Here is an 18,141-nt window from a genome sequence, read left to right as displayed (position 1 = left end):
TGTCAGCAAGCGATACACAACGACGCAGCCTGCTGGTACCAAAAAAACGGCAGGGACAGCGCGAGAGGCCCCCACGTCGGGATACAAGTAGCCGGGCCAACGCTGTATGCCGGCTCCCCGCCCCAGCAACCCAGGGAAGCCTCGGCATCGATTTACAATCTGTGATAGACACCACGCTGCTGACCACGGCTGTCCACACAATACCAACAAATACGTACGGACCGGTAATCCATGAAAATTCTAACGTTGGTGCACTTTTAGTAGGACGCTCTTCCTCAGGACTGGCAGGACTAGTAGTGCTCCCAGGGGTTATAGACGCCGACTCCACGGGGGAAATAAAGATAATGTGTTTTACACTAAATCCCCCCCTAGTAATTAAGGCAGGGACCCGATTAGCACAGCTAGTCCCACTCCCAAAATTAGACCTAGGAAAGAACGTTAAAACAGAGAGAGGCGATCGGGCCTTTGGCTCATCTGGAGACACCTTGGTAACCCTGGCACAACAGATGAGAACAAGGCCGATTATAAACATACAGATGGCGATCGGCAAAGAGGTAAAAACCCTCCCTGTAATGCTAGATACAGGAGCCGACGTCACAATCATCAGTAAGAATATCTGGCCTCGAAAATGGAAGCTTATTGCAGTTTCTGACGCCGCTCAGGGGATAGGTGGTGGTTCCACCCCCCTGCAAGCGCACCAACCAGTACAAATTAAATTTCCAGAAGGGCAAGTGGTAACTGTGAGACCATATGTGTTACCCTTGCCCAGTCAGCTCGGGGGGTTGGTCGGTCGGGACGTGATGAGCCAGATAGGGGCCATCCTCACTATCCCTGAACCCACCCAACCCTCCCAAAAATTTCAATAAGGGCCACTGCTGACATGCCGCTAACCCCCAGACTCCACTGGAAGTCGGACACACATCGTCTCCAACTCCCAATACTCAGTCGGAGTCGCGAACCGTATCGAGGATGCCCTCATTAAGCCAGTGCCCAACAAAAGGCTACAGGAACTCTTCCTATCATTGCAGCGTCTGGGTAGAGCAGTGGCCCCTTTCCAAGGAGCGGCTAGACATAGCAAATTGCCTGATAAAAGAACAGCTAGACGCTGGACATGTCCAGCCATCCGTGAGCCCGTGTAACACACCCATCTTCGTGGTTCAAAAAAAGTCGGGCAAGTGGAGATTGATACAAGATCTGAGAAAAATTAATGACCAGATGTGGCCAATGGGCGCCCTCCAACCTGGGCTGCCCCTGCTTACCATGCTACCTAGAGACTGGCATCTTCTGGTCATGGATTTAAAGGACTGTTTTTTCAATATCCCCTTAAATCGTGAAGATACTGCTCGCTTCGCGTTCACGGTCCCATCAGTTAACAAAAGTGAACCAGCGAAGCGATATGAGTGGGTGGTACTGCCACAGGGAATGAGAAATTCCCCGACCATATGCCAATCGTATATGGCACGGGCGCTCGCGCCAATTAGAAAAGCAATGCCGGATACGATAATTTATCATTATATGGACGATATCTTATTTTGCCAGCAAGCCCCGTTCCCCGAAAACATCGGCCAGGTCTTGACCGACCACCTCGAGACCAAGGGACTAATCGTAGCTCTGGAAAAAATTCAAATGAAGTCACCCTGGAGCTACCTAGGGTGGAAGGTAACTGATGCTATGGTGAGACCTCAAAAATTAGTAGTCCATTCAGTTAAAACACTGAATGATGCCCAAAAACTAGTGGGCGAACTACAATGTGTTAGACCCATTATAGGTCTCACTAATGCAGACATCCACCCCTTTTTGTCCTTATTACGGGGTACACATCCAGGGGCACCTGTGGACTGGACCGAGGACCACTCCAACGCCTTGAAGCAGGTCGTCCACAAGCTGACAACCGGCTATGCAGATCGGCGAGACGCCACCCACCCCATCGGAGTGTGGGTATGTAACCACCCCTCATTCCCCTTCGCTTTACTCATGCAGGACTTCATGAACAAAAGAATACCTGGGGAACGCAAACTCAATCTGACTTATAACCAAGACTCTACAAGATCAGAGTCTGTAGCTATTTTAGAATGGCTATTCCCCCCCCATACGCCTCAGAAGGGCATATGGCAAAAGACCGAGGTAATAGCATTCCTCATACAGAAGGGACGCAAGCGCTGCCTGGAAGTAGACGGCCAAGAACCGGAGTGGATCAACATCCCAATCAAAACCACCGATTTTGACTGGATGCTACGACACTCCGAGCCTCTACAGCTCGCCCTACTTGGTTATCCCGGCGAGGTGCGTCATGATGGCCCAAAACATCAGCGATTACAAGCTATCAGCCAGTTCCAGTGGCTCGAGCAACCAATTGTCTCGGAGCGCCCAGTACCCGGTATAACAGTATTCACAGATGCTGGACAAAGATCCAGAATGGCTGCCTGTGTATGGAAGGACAAAGGCCAGTGGAAACAGCATCTGATTCCAGGCACCTCCGAGGACAATCTACAAACCCTGGAACTTCTCGCGATCATCTGGGCCCTGACGCAGTGGCAGCAAGTTCCCGTTAACATCGTCTCCAACTCCCAATACGCAGTCGGAGTCGCGAACCGTATCGAGGATGCCCTCATTAAGCCAGTGCCCAACAAAAGGCTACAGGAACTCTTCCTATCATTGCAGCGTGCGCTGAGAATTCGAACACAGCCATGCTGCATTATTCATATCCGTAGCCACAAGACAGCGCTAGGCCTGGGGGAAGGGAATGCCAAAGCTGACTCTCTAGTCAGCTTAGGTTTACAAAACCCAGTTACCGAATTCTCCGAAGCCCAGAACAGCCATTCTCTATTTCATCAGAGCGCTAGGGCCTTGAAGCGCACGTTTGACATCACTTGGGAGGAGGCAAAAGGCATCGTCAAAGCTTGTGCGCCCAGTTCGGCCCTGCCCTGGCAATGGGTGTGAATCCACGCGGGCTTCAAGCCGGAGAAATCTGGCAGATGGACGTAACACACATCCCGGAATTGGGAAGACTGAAATATGTCCATGTTACAATTGACACCTTCTCAGGCATGCTCTGGGCAACAGCTCAGACGGGGGAGAAGGCGCTACACGTGGTCCGTCATCTGACCAACTGTTTCGCTGTCATGGGGATCCCTCAGGTAATAAAAACAGACAATGCGCCGGCCTACACAGGCGCAAAGCTCAAGCAATTTTTCGCTACCTGGGGAGTGAAACATATTACAGGAGTCCCCCATTCGTCTACAGGGCAAGTGATTGTAGAAAGAGCCAATCGCACCCTGAAGACATACCTACAGAAATAAAAAGACAGCGAAAATATGGACCCACAGACGCGGCTTAGTAAAGCGCTCTTCACTCTAAATTTTCTGAGCCTAAGCCGCGACTCCCAAGAGCCACCCGTCCTACATTACTCGTCGCAGAAAGTCATCAGCATGCCTGAAGTCCAAATTTATTACAAAGAACCAACAACAGGTCAATGGATGGGGCCAAGACCATTGCTGTTCACCGGGAGAGGGTACAGCTGTATCTCCACGGACTCTGGACCTCTCTGGGTGCCCAGCAAATGGACCGTGCCCCGACCAGACCAGTACCACCGGCTCTGAACAACGAGGCACCTCGCAACTAAGATCTTCGTGTATTTGTCATCTTTTCCCCCATAAAAACCTAAAAAAAAAAAAAAAAAAAAAAAAAAAAGGGGGGAAATGTAGGCAGCAGGTGCCAGGATGGTGCTCGCCCCACCTGTGCCCAGTTGGGACTGGCCCAGGTGCGCATGCCCGATTTCGGCAGGGTGTGGTTCGAGAGGTTCCAGAGCCAGGCGGATCGAAGTTAGTTCTCTGATACTAGCCCAAACCAACACTAGCTCGATCGACTCTGTTCGCAAACCGAGCTCGCGCCCATGGCGAGATTCGTCTCACGCAACATGCACCCATGGGGTATCTGGGAAATAACACAGGGTGGTCCTTGCTCCTCATACCTGGGCACACTGCCTTCAAAACCTATCTCTTCTAGCACAGACAGCAAGAATCTGGATACTCAATGCCCTACGAGACTCTGAGAGGTTTTCCTAGAAGCAGCAAATACCATTTATCCTAAATCTGAAAGGCTGGACAAGAGGCAGCTTCAGGAACGTAACGGTGAGTCAGGATAATTGTGCAATATTGCTTTACTGTGTGTTGGAACAAAGTACCATGATGATGGTTATAAAAATGAGAATGATGATGCAGACTAATCACCTTCCCTCACCTGTAGAGGGTGTTGGTTGTTTTCAACGTTGTGTGTATGACTTGTGTAATACAGCAGACTGGAGTGTGTGCTGAAAGACTGAATGAAGATGGGAGCCGGTTGTGTTTGTCAGGGAGGATGCACATGATGTGTCTCGTTACTATGGCTTTGAAGGATCACAGAAGTTAACATCTATTAGATCATGTATCAGGCTTCCTCACACCCTCTGCTATTCTGCTAGTTCAGTTAGTTCCCTGAGTCCATTTCTAGTGTTTTATTGGTTGAATTTTCACTACCTCAAGCAACGAAAGAGCCATCTTTTTTTTATCACCTTCTGAATTTTCTGCAATCTAACACCTTGCAGAGCTATGTCTGTCTCTCCTGCCTGAAAACCTTTTGTTTAAAAGCCATGTAGCTGTTTGCACATGATCCACACTCACTAGACGGAGAGCAGCACTTTATTTTCTTTGCATCAGTTATTCAGCTCTCACTTGGCTCTGAGCCCCCCAGGGCCGGTCAGGGTGCAGCGATTACCTCTGTGCATGTGCACACCACATGCCTGCCCAGGGCAATTTCCACCATAACTCAGCATCAGCCACTTAGCTCAGTGGCTGAAACAAATACAATGAATTAAAAAATAGGGTAGCGGGAAGCATTATTAGTCCCCAGGGAATAAAGCCTCCTAAAGCTCTATTTCCTAAAGCTTTTAGAGCAGGTCTTTCTGCTGCTGCTTTCTTCTGCTCCTGCTGTCATGAGGAGCCAAATGTCTTCAGCACTTTTCCCTTCAGTTTCCTTGACCCCTGGACTCCTGTCCAACCAGCCACTGTCTCTCCTTGCCTTTTGCTCTAGACAGTCTCTAAACCAGGCTTACACTCTACTTTTGTGCTTTGCTTTTAGCAGCACTGTTGAGGGGTGTCCTCAGGACAAAAAACACTGTGAGAAGATACTCAGTCTGGCTTAGTGTGCAGAGGCAGAAGGGCTATCAGCTCTGGTGTTCTCATGCAACAAGAGCCAGACCCATAGTGAGTTCAGTTTTATGGGTTATAAGTAACATTTTAAAATTGTATATGTTATTCAGGAGCCAGCAAAGGTGGTGCAGCATCAGCTGATTTGTGTTCGTTCTTCATCCCATACACCCATGCCACTCCCTGGTCCAAACTGGAAAAGGAGTGATTACAAATGTACAAATATCCCCCAGGAATAAACAAGTCAACTGTCACGTCTGGGCCTGATTTTCTGTGGTAGGGGACTGAAAGTTTGGACTTCTTATTTGCAGCACCTCATGCTGTAGATAAGCGAGCTGCTGATCTTTTCCAGAAATGAGCTTCTTACACAACAGAACTGAGAAGATAACACTTGTGCTGCTGCATATATCCTTTCTATTTAGGGAGAGAAAGGAAAGTGATAACTGATGATGATTAGCTTCTGTGCTTGGCACCATCTTGCCAGTGGGCTGTGAAGTCCTGCTTTCAGTTGTTGAACTAAGAATTATACAAGGACACAGATGGGACAGGAGCAGCGACCGACCTGGATATTGATAAAAGCAATTCATTAACACATTGAGAAATTTTAGAATAGCTAATAAATGATGCCTGAATTACTGAGCAGATGCATAAAGTGAGGTTGAATGTAGTAAACCTTAACCTCATTTAGGCTCTTGCCATAAGAGTCCTACAAGGCTGACAGCAAAATTGAGAATCTCCAGGCTAGACTGATTCTGTATCCACATCTAGCAGCTTCTTTAGACAAGACTGGTAAATCACTGTCTAGATCCCAGAGGGCCCATTTGGAAGGCAACTCCCCCTCACATACACACCCACTGATGACTGCATTTCCACTTGGAGAGCAGAAAGAGGTGTAACATCAGCTGGAACAAGCTGGATGTGCTTGGCCACATTTCATTATGACTGAGACAGACTGGGGCACATCATCTCCATCTGAGTACACTGTGAGAGCACTCTGTTCCCCCTGGTACTGGGAGTAACAAGATGATAAAACACAGACAAGGAGCAAATTTTTCTTCAAAAATCTAAAAGGCAGACATTGAAAAAATGCCAGGTTTCTAAAAAATTAAAACCCTTTTTCATCACATAATGAAAAAGGCCCTTAAGGTTCCTTAAGAAACATTTTAAACTATTCTAGAATATAATGAAAGCTATATAAAGATATTAAGATATATTTAAAAGAACTGTTGACTTTACTGATGGTGTCCTCCTTACATTTCACCATTAGTGCCTTTTTAAATAGTAGCAACTGGCATTTATAGTCACCTCTCCGTTTATTTCACTAAAGTAGAAGCACAGCTCAGCTTCATTTTCACAGTCCCAAGCCATTTCAGACATCAAAGCACCTCTCTGAAACTGCAGCAGCAATATCTGTGTGGATTTCAATACTCCATCCACTTCGAGTCTTTTTTATATCATCTTAGTACATGCACAGAAGAGCTTTGTCAAGGCCAAAGCACCACCATTGCAGCTGGAAGGGCAGGTGCCATGGAAAGCAGAGAGGCCCAGCACTAGGGATAGGAGAGCAGACCATAGCCTGGTGAAAGGATTTTTAAGGTTAACATGTCTGAGAGACTTCCAGTTTCATTTTTCTTGCTCACCTATAAAAACTCTGTATCAGACAGTCTTAAAGATATCTGGCTTGGAGTGCAGTTGCCCCCTGGAAGCCTCCATTTCCGAGCTCTGGTTACTGACAGTTCAGCTGGTGATGATGGTGAGTTTGGGAGGGAGGGACTCAGCTACTTACATCAGCCTTTTGCAGACAGCAGAAAGGGTGGCTCTGACCCAATGCTTTGCAACACGCCTGGGGATCCTGAAGCCAAGACATGACACCATGAGGAGAGAAAAACATACTCTGGAACAAGGAGCATGCTTAGGAGTGAAGACCTCGCCAGAGACCTCAGCCCTGGAGTTGTTTTTACAGCACACACCAGTTGCCTCTACTGGCTGTGATCAGGCCATCACTTTTCTGTCTTTACTGCTGTTTTATTCCCGGCTCTGATGGGGCTGCCTGAAGCAATGACCAGGCTTTGCTGAGTGCAGGTCCTCATTTTCCAATGGAAAAGCAAAAGCCAGAGAAAAAGAAGTGATTCTGCAGAATGCATCACAGAACTCATTGAGACCCTGGCTGTTTTGGCACATTCGAAATGGGATTGAGAAGAGGTTTGACAAATCTGGCTTCAAGTTCCTCAGTAGTCTTTTGAAGTGAACCTGTGATATGCTGCCTTTTGGGGCTGAGCAGTCAGGACCTTTGCTTTGCAGCTTTCCTCAAGTCCTTGCCCAACCTGAGCTCTCCTCTCCTTTCTGCTCAGCCCCACATCAGGCACCATGCTGCAAGGCAGGGCAATGGGTGCCAACCCAGTTTCTTCCCAAATGCTTCCCCTGCCCATCCTCAGTAGGGGGGACTGAAGTGGAGTGGAGTACAAGGCCCATCCTTCTTCCACTGGCACATCTCTATGGATTGGGCTTTCAGGATCTGCCATTTCCTCCCAAGGACCTCCCTGCATCAAGGTTTCTTCCCCAGCTGCCTGCAGGCAGAAGTGAGAGGCCCCTGTCTGCATACCTTCAGTTTCAAAGTCCATTTCTACCTGGAATTATTACTCCTCATCACATGTCCTTTAGCCACTGAATCTCAGATGGTTTTCAAAGCTGAAGTTCCTGACTTTCCTGGCTGCTTTCTGTCATCCCCACAGTGAGCATCCCACGCTGCTCTGTGTTTTGAGGAGAGGCACAGGCAGGGAAGCACCATGGCCAGCATCACCCAGCCTGGGTGGGAGCAGCACCCAGAGCTCCCCACTCCCCCTTTAGTGCCTTGACTGCTCCCCACACTACTGTCATTGCTGCTGTGACCCTCTCAAGAGCACAGACTGGGTCTTCCAGAAGCAGCTACTTCCTTACGACCACGTAACATAAATATATGTTGTATTTATATATTTATTACCAGCAGCCCAGAGCAGCTGATAAACCCTAAATGTTAGGGCTATGGGCAGGGACAGGGTCATGTGTGGAAGGTTCCTGCATCTGCTCCCCAGCTGCTCTCTCCCTCAGGCCATCCAAGAGGATATTGGGTAAGGATGCCAAAGGCTTGTGGGAGTGCTGAGGAGAGCTTCCCCCCATATTAAACAGCCTTTAATTTGGCCCTGGCTGAGAGGAAGTGACAAGGACAATGCAAAGATCAGACACTCAAAATTTTTGTGCTCAGTGTGAATATTTTACATGCTTGTCAAGCTGTGCAGTAAATGGTTAAGGGATGTAGCCAGCTGTAATTTAACACAGTGGGATCAATTCAATACGAAGGGCAACAGACTGTAGCATTCTTCCATATGGACATCTAAACAAACGTTTTATTGATTTAAACATTTCTCATCATTTATGGGAACAATTTATCACCTTCTCAAGCTTGCTTGCTTCTCAAGCATCCCATTTTATACTTTAAAGCTGTGCATGAGTTCAAGGATCATACAAGGTTTTTCAACTTACAGTGTTGACATGTTGCTGAAAAAACAGGTGATGGCCCCACTCAGAGGGCACCTGCATAATTATTGCCTTTAATTACTTGCTTTGCACTGAAATTATGTTTAGTGCTGATAAGGACAAAAATACTGAAGCGGCTTCAGATCCAAATAAGCTGAAATTGAAACTGGAGAGCCAGAGCAGTTAATATCTACAGGTCTGTGGGCTGTGAAGATTGGGACCATCTGTCCATCCCTCTGACTGTTTTGCAGGCTTCTTACAGCAAGGACTGCAAAATGGAAGATGTTCTTTTAAGTGCAAATACCCCACCTCCTTCTTCAGGAGCACTGTTAAACTGAAACCATCCACTCAGCCTAAGGTTGGGACATAGGCAGGGTTATCTGCTGAGCTTAATTCTCTTTCTAGGGGGTCTCATTATTCAATTTTGAATCTTAATATTTGCTGTTGACACAAAAAGTGCTCTACCTAGCTACTAGACCCAGATGTTCTCCCTTTGCTGTTCTTTCTGCCAGAACAAAGCAATAAATATCCAGTCTGCTTGGAAGTTTATTTTCCTCCTGCAGCATCTTCTCCACTGAGACATTTTTTAACTCTTTAAGGGTCTCCTTCAACTGATAACAAGTTCTGCATTCCAAAATACTTAAATGCTTAAATGCTGAAAAATTACCAGAATTGAAGTAAATCAAACACTGTTGTTGTGGGGTTTTTGCTTTGTTTTTGTTTGTTTGTTTGTTTGTTTATTTTTTGTAGGTTTGGACCTGTCCCACTCACAAGCTTTTCTTTTAAAAGTGAGGGATAAAAACTGCTGTTGAAATAAAAAAAGCTGAGACGTCTGACTCCCATGACTCCAGGAGCTGGGGCTTTAAGAAAGGAAAAACTAGTGCTGTGAGGTTCTTTATAACATTGCAGGAGTTGGCAAAAGTGCTGGTGCTTAACTGTGGGTGCTGCTGTGAAAACTGGCTGCCATTTGGCTTCACATCTCGGCAGGGGGTGGAAAATCTGGCAAACCTCTACTTTTTAATTTGTGTGTGTGTGTGTGTGGTTTTTGGTTTGGGTTTGGGCTTTTTTGAGTTTGCTTGGGGGGGGGGGGTTGTTTTTTGATTTTTTTGGTATCTGCCTCTGTCTGTTGTAGCAGAAACAACAGTGTAAGTCCCAAGTCCTTGGCACCGGGTGGGCTTTTGCGCTCCACTGGATTCTGGTGCTAAGTTACATTCCCTCAGATCCTTTGCTCCCTTGTTCATCAGTTAGCAAGAAACCTGAGGCTACAAATGGTGCCTGCACACAGGAGTGTGTGTCTGTGCATGACTGTGTGTTTGTCTTTGGTCCCACGTTCATCGTAGTCAGGTCCAAAATGTACTAGAGAAGTGTTTAAAAATGGTGTTGTGTCATAGAGCACTCTACCTCCACTCCAATAACAGTAGATGATGTGTTAGTGGCCTGCTGGCCCAACCAAGAATTAAAACATGATGCTGTACAGTGCTGAAAATTGGAGATGAGTGAATCTGACCAGATTAGAGCCCCTCAGTCCTTTGTACCTGTGCTGAACTGTGTCTGGTCACAACAAACTTGTCCAAGTTCAGCATTGAATTGATCTCTGGTCCTATCTTAAAAAATTATGCTGTGAAGGGCCTTAGGGTTTCCCCTGATACAGCCTGCTGCCCCCAGATATGGCCAGGTTTCCCTTGCTGATCCCTGGCAGCATCTGTGTGACGTCTCTGTGGCCAGAATCCCCCCTGCCAGGGGCAGACAGCCCCAGTTCTGCTCCTCAGCCCTGCCTGTGCAGTGACCAAGCTGCTGCTCTGACCCAGCCCCACTTTAATCCTGTTATTCCATGGGCCCACTTCACCACAGCTGTGTTTGAGTTGCTTTTTGGTATCTACCCACTACCATCTGACCATCAGCCAGAGAAGACAAAGCCTAAAAAACTGCTTCAAAATGTTCTGAAAGAGTTCTTAAAAAAAGTTCTGAAAGAGCTAACCCCAAACTGGGAGCCACGAGGATCCCTGAGCCCCAATTAACTCTGTGCAAGGTTTTAAAACAGCCACATTTCTCAGTCAAATGCTGCTAAAGACCTGAAGGCAGAGGAATGAGCTGAGTTTATCTTCCCATCACCATGCTCCAGCTGGAGCTTTGCTCCTTCACCCTCCTCAAACCAACCCATAGCAGGGGAGTCAGGGTGAGCGGGTGTGCAGAAGTGATGCTGGCCTAGAGAGAGCAGCCCCAGCTGCAGATGCTGGTTGGGAGGAGCTGGATAACACTGTAATTACCCAGCCATCACCAGCAGTTGTTATTTTGCTGTTTCTTCATCTCTGAGCAGCTGAGCTCACAGCCCAGCTGTGCTAGGCACCGCACAGCCCAAGGAGAAGAGGCGGTGCCTGTCCAGGAACACATGGAGGGAGCAGAGCTTCCCCTGGGCAGAAGGGCAGGCACAGGAATACCTGGGTAAGCAGCAAGCAGACCCCTGCACCCACATCCCTTCTCCCCCAGGAGAACCCTTCTCCCAGTTTTTAAACAGCAAGAATTTTCCTACTGCCAACTGAGCAGGGTTAGGGATGGGTCCCTCATGTCCCACATCTCTGGCTATTCCTGTACCCCTTCAGACACCAACAGTAGTTAAGTTTCAGCAGTTTTGGAGTTCAGACACAGCTTGAGAGGAGCTCATTCTGAAGTGACATCATTTAGCAACAATTCCTAAGAAATAGGTCCCAACTAGCAGCAAGAAGTTGTGCCTCCAGGCAAACATACTGGTTCAAGGTTGTTATCAGGTGAAGTGTGTGGGTGAAAAAACCCTTCCCTGCAGCTTGTCACCTTGTCGGTTGCCATGAGAAGAAGCAAACAAAGCAGGGCCAAGGCTGGACTCCAACAAATGAGGCTGCTGACTGGCTAGCACCATGTCCCTGCTCGAGACTGTGATGAGATGCTTCTTTCTGAGGAGGGTTGGGGCCATGCAGCATCACAATGGCTCAGCTGTTGGCAGGCAGCTGCTCCCGTGGGAGCAAGCATATCCAGGGACCCAGAGCCCCAGGAAGGTAAATGGTGATTATTTCCTTACAGAGGGAAAGAAAGGCAAAAAAGAAGCTGAGTTTAAATTTGCTTCACTTCTCTCTCTCCCATTATACACATGCAGCATCAGCAGTGCACTGCCCATGGTGGGAAGCATCAACCATCTCTTCTTGTGTCCCCTGTGCCACTCTGCAGCATGATTTCCACCTCTCTGATTATTCATGCACTGAGTTGCTGCTGGAGTGATCGTGCCAAAGACTGCAGGTGACCCTGCCGGGGAGTGAGGCTCCAGGCAAGCAAACTAAATTCTACTGGTGCTGCCACCTCAGCCGTACCCAGTTCTGTGTCTTGGGCTGAGAGGTTCTGAAAAGGCAGCAGAGAGCTATCTGTGACCTGGTCTGACCAAATGTTATGTTTTCACAGTAGCATTTAGGAGTCAGGACTACCTTTCTATTTTTTTTTTCCCTTAAACAAAATAGAAAACAACGAAAACATGTTCACAATTTGCTCGGCATTGGCTTTTCCAGCTCTTATGCAGCACCTTCAGAGAGCAAAGACATGGGGAAAAATGAAACCAAGACGTTTTACATGTGAGCATGACACACAGCAAACTACGAGGCAGCAGTTTCAAGTAAGGGGAGTGGAGACCTCATCCTCCTCCCCCTCTCCTCTCCTCTAAGGAAGTGCTGTGCCTACAGAGAAACAACAGAATTGGTTGTTCTCAATGCTGAGAGATGGTGTGCTTGGGAGGGAAAACTTCTAGAGAGCAAGTACACATCTGGGCAGATGCACACATAGAGTGGAAGAAGATGATTAAGGGAGTGGAGTTCAAAGTCTCTGATTCCTTGAGAGATCTTGTGTTTTATCTGCTCATAGACAGTGCTGAATCCTGTAGGCAACAGGTGCCAGGACCTGCCGAGTAATGAGCTCAGTCGGTGCTCAGCCTCACCTGTGCCCAGTTAAGGCTGGCCCAAGAGCGCATGCTCAAAGATCAAGGGCCAATAAAAGGTGGGGCCTGAGACTGGCAAAGGGCTCATTCTGAAGCAGGTCAGCAGCCGTGCTGGTCAAGGCCAGTTCTCTACTGATCCTGTCCTCGTTCAGAGCCTATCATCACTACGAAGTTTGCGTCTTGCAACAGAATCCTTCTTGTTCAACTGGAGCTCAGGTATCCTAGCAGCTACTGTATTTAGATTTTTCATGTTGGTTAACAGTTCAAACTCTGTGTATTCCACTAATTATGAATACTTGGTGGTTGTTCTACAGAAGTGCTGCACAGCTCTGTTTAGAGAAGCCATGGTGTAGAACATCTGCCAGCTACCTGGTGTCCATAAGTGCTGTCTCACTGCTCTCTCACTTGACCATCCTCAGAGCTTGTGGCAGCAGCAACAAAGCAATGGATGCTCCAGAAGCTGAGAGCAGGACTAAGCCCTATCTCTAATGTCATTTCAGATTATGTGATATGAAAAACAAGGCCTGGAAATCACATGAGATACATCTTCCTTATGGGTTATCCAACCAGTTCTGCTTCCAGCTGGACAAGACAAAAGAATCTTTATTACCATTGAGCAAGCTTGTGTTCCCATCCCTACTGAGAAGATCAAACCCTGTCTGTCTTGGCAATGGTGTTTGTGGTCACATGCTGACCTGTCTCACTGTCTGATGAGAGCTTCTTTCTGACAGTGTGGTTCTACATGTAGCTAGGGAGGATATAAACATGAGTCATGTCACTCCCAAACTGTATTTTCTTCATTAGCTTCACAAAAAGCCATCACACACTTTGCAAAACCAGAAACTTGTGGGTTTCCTTTTTGTCCTACCCTGGGGGCTGGGTGAAAAGAGGAGGCTATCTAAGCCCTGCTAGTGAAATTCCTGGTGCAAGGCACACATGCACATGCAACTGGAATCCATCTGGAGCCCAAGCAGAGGGAAAACATGATTTGGGGAATGGTCAGTTAATCCTGGGGCTTTGAAGAGCAGTGAATGCAGTGTTCCATCTGAGCAGCTCCTTGAAGAACTTCTAGGAGTGGCAGTGGTGACTATGGCTGAATTCTCATTCTCTTTGTACGAAACTGCAATATTATATAACATTAATATTAGACCAAAGACAGGCTGAATTAGGAAAGATAATCCCCTCCTTTTTCTTCTTAAAACATAGCTCATGTGCTTACCCAGGATTGCAGCTGAACACCTGTGTTCCCATCTGCACACAGAGGACTGGTCCAAACAGAAAGATTGCATTCACAATACAAGCAAACCCAGAGCAGCAGCTGAACTTCCCCGCACAGCCCCACCTACACCTCCCCAGAGCTCAACCTTCAGAGGCAAGCCCTGGGGGACTGGGACACCTGCTAGAACACAGCTATTGAAATGACTTTAAAATATTAAAAATACCCACAAGTGCCTATCTGCTGCTGTGATAATATAATGCTTGCAGCACACCAGCAAGCTGCTGTCTCAGCTTTTTTATGCAGAGTGGTGGGGTTTTTTTGGTTTTCTGGTTTTTTGTGTGTGTTGGTTTTGTTTGGTTTTTTATATATTTTGGTTTTGGTTTTGTTTTGTTTTGGGGTGGTTTTTTTGTTGGTGTTTTCTTTTGTTGGTTGGTTGGCTTTTTGCTTTTTCCCCCGTTATTAGGAGACTGCTCTGTTCCTTGTCCCCGGCCCTTGCTCAGCAGCATCCCCTCCATCCCAACTCACTTGCTGCCACCTGCTGCAAACGGGTCCCCACTGCAGTTTATTGCACAGAATTCAAAGCTAATGGTTCAAACGCCTGAATCATTTCTAGGATGGTCAGCAAGTCTTTCTTCATACAATTTCCAGTTGCATCCTAGGGAAACATTCCCCCTCCAGCTGTATTACTGGGAAGCAGCCTGGATGCTGTGGTTCCTGTCCAGCGGGATGCCCAGGATGCAGATGAAGCCCAATGCACATTAAGACCATTATCCCAACTTTCTCTTTTTTTTCCTCTGCTTTTTATTGAAGGAGCCCCTCCACTTCCCTCAGGAAAATTCCCCAGAAAGATTAGTTTCAAGAAAATAAGCTCTTCCAGACAAGTATGAAAAAAAAAAAAAGTAACCTGAACTCCATTTCCCTCTGTCTCTTTGCATCTGGAATTTCAGGTTCACATTGAACTTCTCTGTAATGTAATATAGCACATTTTCTTACATCCTTAGATGCCCACATCTGACAGAATGTTCTGAGAAATTACTCAGCTGCAATGAGTGTTGTAAACCAGGCTTAGACAATTTACTGTAGCTGCAGAGTAATGGTGGAAATATGAGAAAGTTTTGCAAGTGTAGCATTTATGGGTAATTTAAACTGAAAAATTGCCTTCACTGATACCTGGAGAGCTACTGATAGTGCTGTTGTCTATTCTGTACAGGGGAGCAGGATGGAACTGTCTATAACTGTCAGCTGTATCACGATGTATAGAGGGAAAGCAGATTTAATATTAATATTTACTTAACGTAACCTATAGAAAAGTTTATCTGCATATATACACATAAAAGAGAAGAAGAAATGCTAATCATGTAGGATTCACATTCTTAATGTTCTTAGTTGCCTAATTCATAGGAAATCTGGATAGATGTGAGATAGAGGTGATTGTGTGATGAATTATACCATGCCTGCTACTTGAGGCTTGCTCTTTCTCTGAGATTTGTGTGTCCTACAGTTACATGGATAATCAAGAATTTGCAGAAGATGTATGCTGTTAGATTTTCTCTATAGTTTCTCATCAGTACCTCTCACATACATATTGAGAGCAAGCATGTAGTAAAACTGAAGAAGTTGTGTGGTGAAAAAAGCCAGAATGCCATTGCAGTTATTTCTTGCATATATTATACACTATACATAAATGCACAGTTTCTTGACAGTTAGGCTGCCATCCATAAAACCAATGTCTTTTCTACTTTCCAGTTCCCACTCAGAGAAATCCCACAAATAATGCCTATTCAATTCCCAGCAGCTTCTAATCTCCTGACTCAGCCCTCTTTGAATAATAGTTGGGCATGTACATAACAAAGGACATTAAATATTTATGCAGAGGATTTTGTTGCAGATTGTGCTATTAACATGTAGGGAACCATTATCTTTTCCACATAAATAAACTCTGCCAAATGCATTAGAGTTCTGCCAAGGCAGAGTTAAGCTGACAATATATTCCTTCATTTCCAATGGTGAAAATAGGGGAAGAGGTGTGTGAACTGCTCTTTAATGGTTTGCTGCACTTGTACTTAGGATTTTAAACCCAGACTAACAGAACCATTAGAAAAAGAAGGAAAAAAAAGTGTGGAAAAAATAAAAAATATAATGATTGAGGTGATCCTGGAGGATGCAGCTCTTATGTGCCTTTAGCAGAGCCTGGCATGAGACAGTGACAGTGCTACCCGTGAGTGGGTCCAACTGTCAGCACAGCTCGTACCACACTCATTACCTTTGCCAAGACCTCTTACCACCAAGACCTGCCAACATTCCAGTATTTTTCCACTCAGGCCTGTCTTATGGAATGGTTTCTGCTGGATTAGAGAAATTTAAGCACCCTCATCCCTTTACATTCAGCCTTTCTCAGGCAGTGTTGCTGCTGATGGACGTTATCTGACCTTGTGTCTCCCTGACCCATTGCACCATGGATCAGAGGCACACTTTAAAAGCAGTGGCCCTTTGGAAAAATGAAGCTTCTATGCCACAAATAGTTTTCAGCTAAGTGTTTACTATTATACTTAGTTTCTGTTTTTCTAGTGTGGGTGCAGCCTCTCCAGCTCATTTTTACAGCTCAGATAAACTGATATTGTCTCAGTGGTTGTATTTTTGCCCTGAAATCTCAGTGTCATGGGTGTTGTGTGTTTTTTAAGTAGTTCAGGAACCCCTTTGGTTCAGAGGGCACAAATGCAGATCATGTTTTGCAGCCTGTACTCTGGTGAATCACCTCTCCAAGGAGGTGATGGGGCTGACATGCAGGAGCACAGGTTGTGCTGGGATTCCCTTGTCCTCCCTGAGTTGCCGACTACACAGTCATTGGGATTTCTGCAATAATCAGGAGATTGTGTCAAGTGGAAAGTGACAGACCAGTCCAAGAAAAAAAAGTATTATTATGCTCTGTGAAAGCAGAGCCTTAGTCAGATGAGCTCAGAATTTCAGTGGAAAATATAAAATATTTTGAGATTCCACCCCCCATTTCTCCTTGTTTCAGCATCATATCTCTCCTTTTGATATTTCTAAGCAGCATGTCAGCAATATGCATAGGTGCTGCAGCATCTTTTAAGGGTGTTTTTCTGCTCCTGACCAGCACTAAACAATATGCGATTAGGTATATATACACACATGTATATCCACATACCCCATCTGAACTGTGGGTGCAGAAAGCTTTCACAGATCCAGAGCCTTACTTCATGCTGCAATGTGTTCAACATAAATCCCTTTTTGCTCATGTTTAAGCTGGCCATTTCCCAGAAACAGTCAGCAGCCCTGTTCCTTTCTGGTGGGAAGCAGTGGGGCACAGCTCAGCTCTGGCCCTTTGCTGTTTGCTTTGTCCTCCAAATCTGTTTGTGGGTCTTGGCAACAGAATCCCTTTGCAGCAAGACCCACAGCATGAAGGACTAACAGCTATTTTATAGGTATCCAAATTTCTTCCATATGCATTTTAGCTATCTCTGCCAGCAAGCAATACCAATAACTAGACTTAAGGCTTTTATGTTGTCCCCACAACCCATAATACTAATGCCACTGATCAGGTACAACAGAAGATGCAATCAAACATTTCCTGGGTTTCTCCTTCCTATTAAGGCCAGATTCTGGATCTCGTCAGCAGTTTCATTTGCAAAACTGATGGAAGGAGAGGGAGCTCAGGGCTGTCCCTGGATGGATCACTGTCACAGGCAGAGAGCAGCAGGCCACCAGCCTCAGAAAGGTGGCAATGTCCAGGTCCCGCTTGCCACCACCCTGCAGCCCCCAGCCTCAAGTCTTGTTGGCTCAAGGATTTCCCATTGCATCTCTCAGACTTGTTTATCCCTACTAGATGTTAAAGCTGGCTTCTCTCCACTCCTCTTTGGAGAAGGACATCTCCAGGGCCAGCATGCAGGAGTGTGCACTGTCAAGTCACAGCTCAGCACTTTTTTTGGGAGCCCTTGTCCTCCAGACCCTTGCAACCAAGCCAAAAAGCCCTGCCTTGAATATCTGCTGGTTTCCCTCTGAGGTCAAGTTCCTCCTACTCCAAGTGCCTTGGTGTGTAAGCAATGGCTCTGGCAGAATCATGAAATATGAATTGTTTGTGTCATTTTAGAGTCATACTTTTCCTCTCATTATCTTCCTTTCAGTTGACAGCCCCCAAATCCTTAGAGGAACTTTGCCACAACCATTTCATTTCTTGATTTGCTTCAGTGTCCCTTAAGCACCTACTGAAGGAGGGCAGCCCATTCTGCTCATCTCTGTTCCAGAGTGCAAGTGGT

At 46.3% G+C, this 18,141-nt stretch overlaps 1 long non-coding RNA gene across 1 annotated transcript; it reads left to right on the top strand.

Moving 5' to 3' along the window:
* Nucleotides 1–11,716: 11,716 nt before the first annotated feature.
* LOC139801278 (uncharacterized) lies at nucleotides 11,717–13,491 on the top strand. Its single transcript, XR_011728122.1, has 2 exons — nucleotides 11,717–11,963; nucleotides 13,149–13,491. It is a non-coding gene; the product is annotated as an uncharacterized lncRNA (long non-coding RNA).
* Nucleotides 13,492–18,141: the final 4,650 nt, after the last annotated feature.

This window comes from Heliangelus exortis, chromosome 11 (assembly GCF_036169615.1).
Source record: "Heliangelus exortis chromosome 11, bHelExo1.hap1, whole genome shotgun sequence".
Taxonomy (NCBI): domain Eukaryota; kingdom Metazoa; phylum Chordata; class Aves; order Apodiformes; family Trochilidae; genus Heliangelus; species Heliangelus exortis.
The sequence above is the reverse complement of the archived record's forward strand: the minus strand, read 5'-3'. Positions and strand labels throughout refer to the sequence as shown.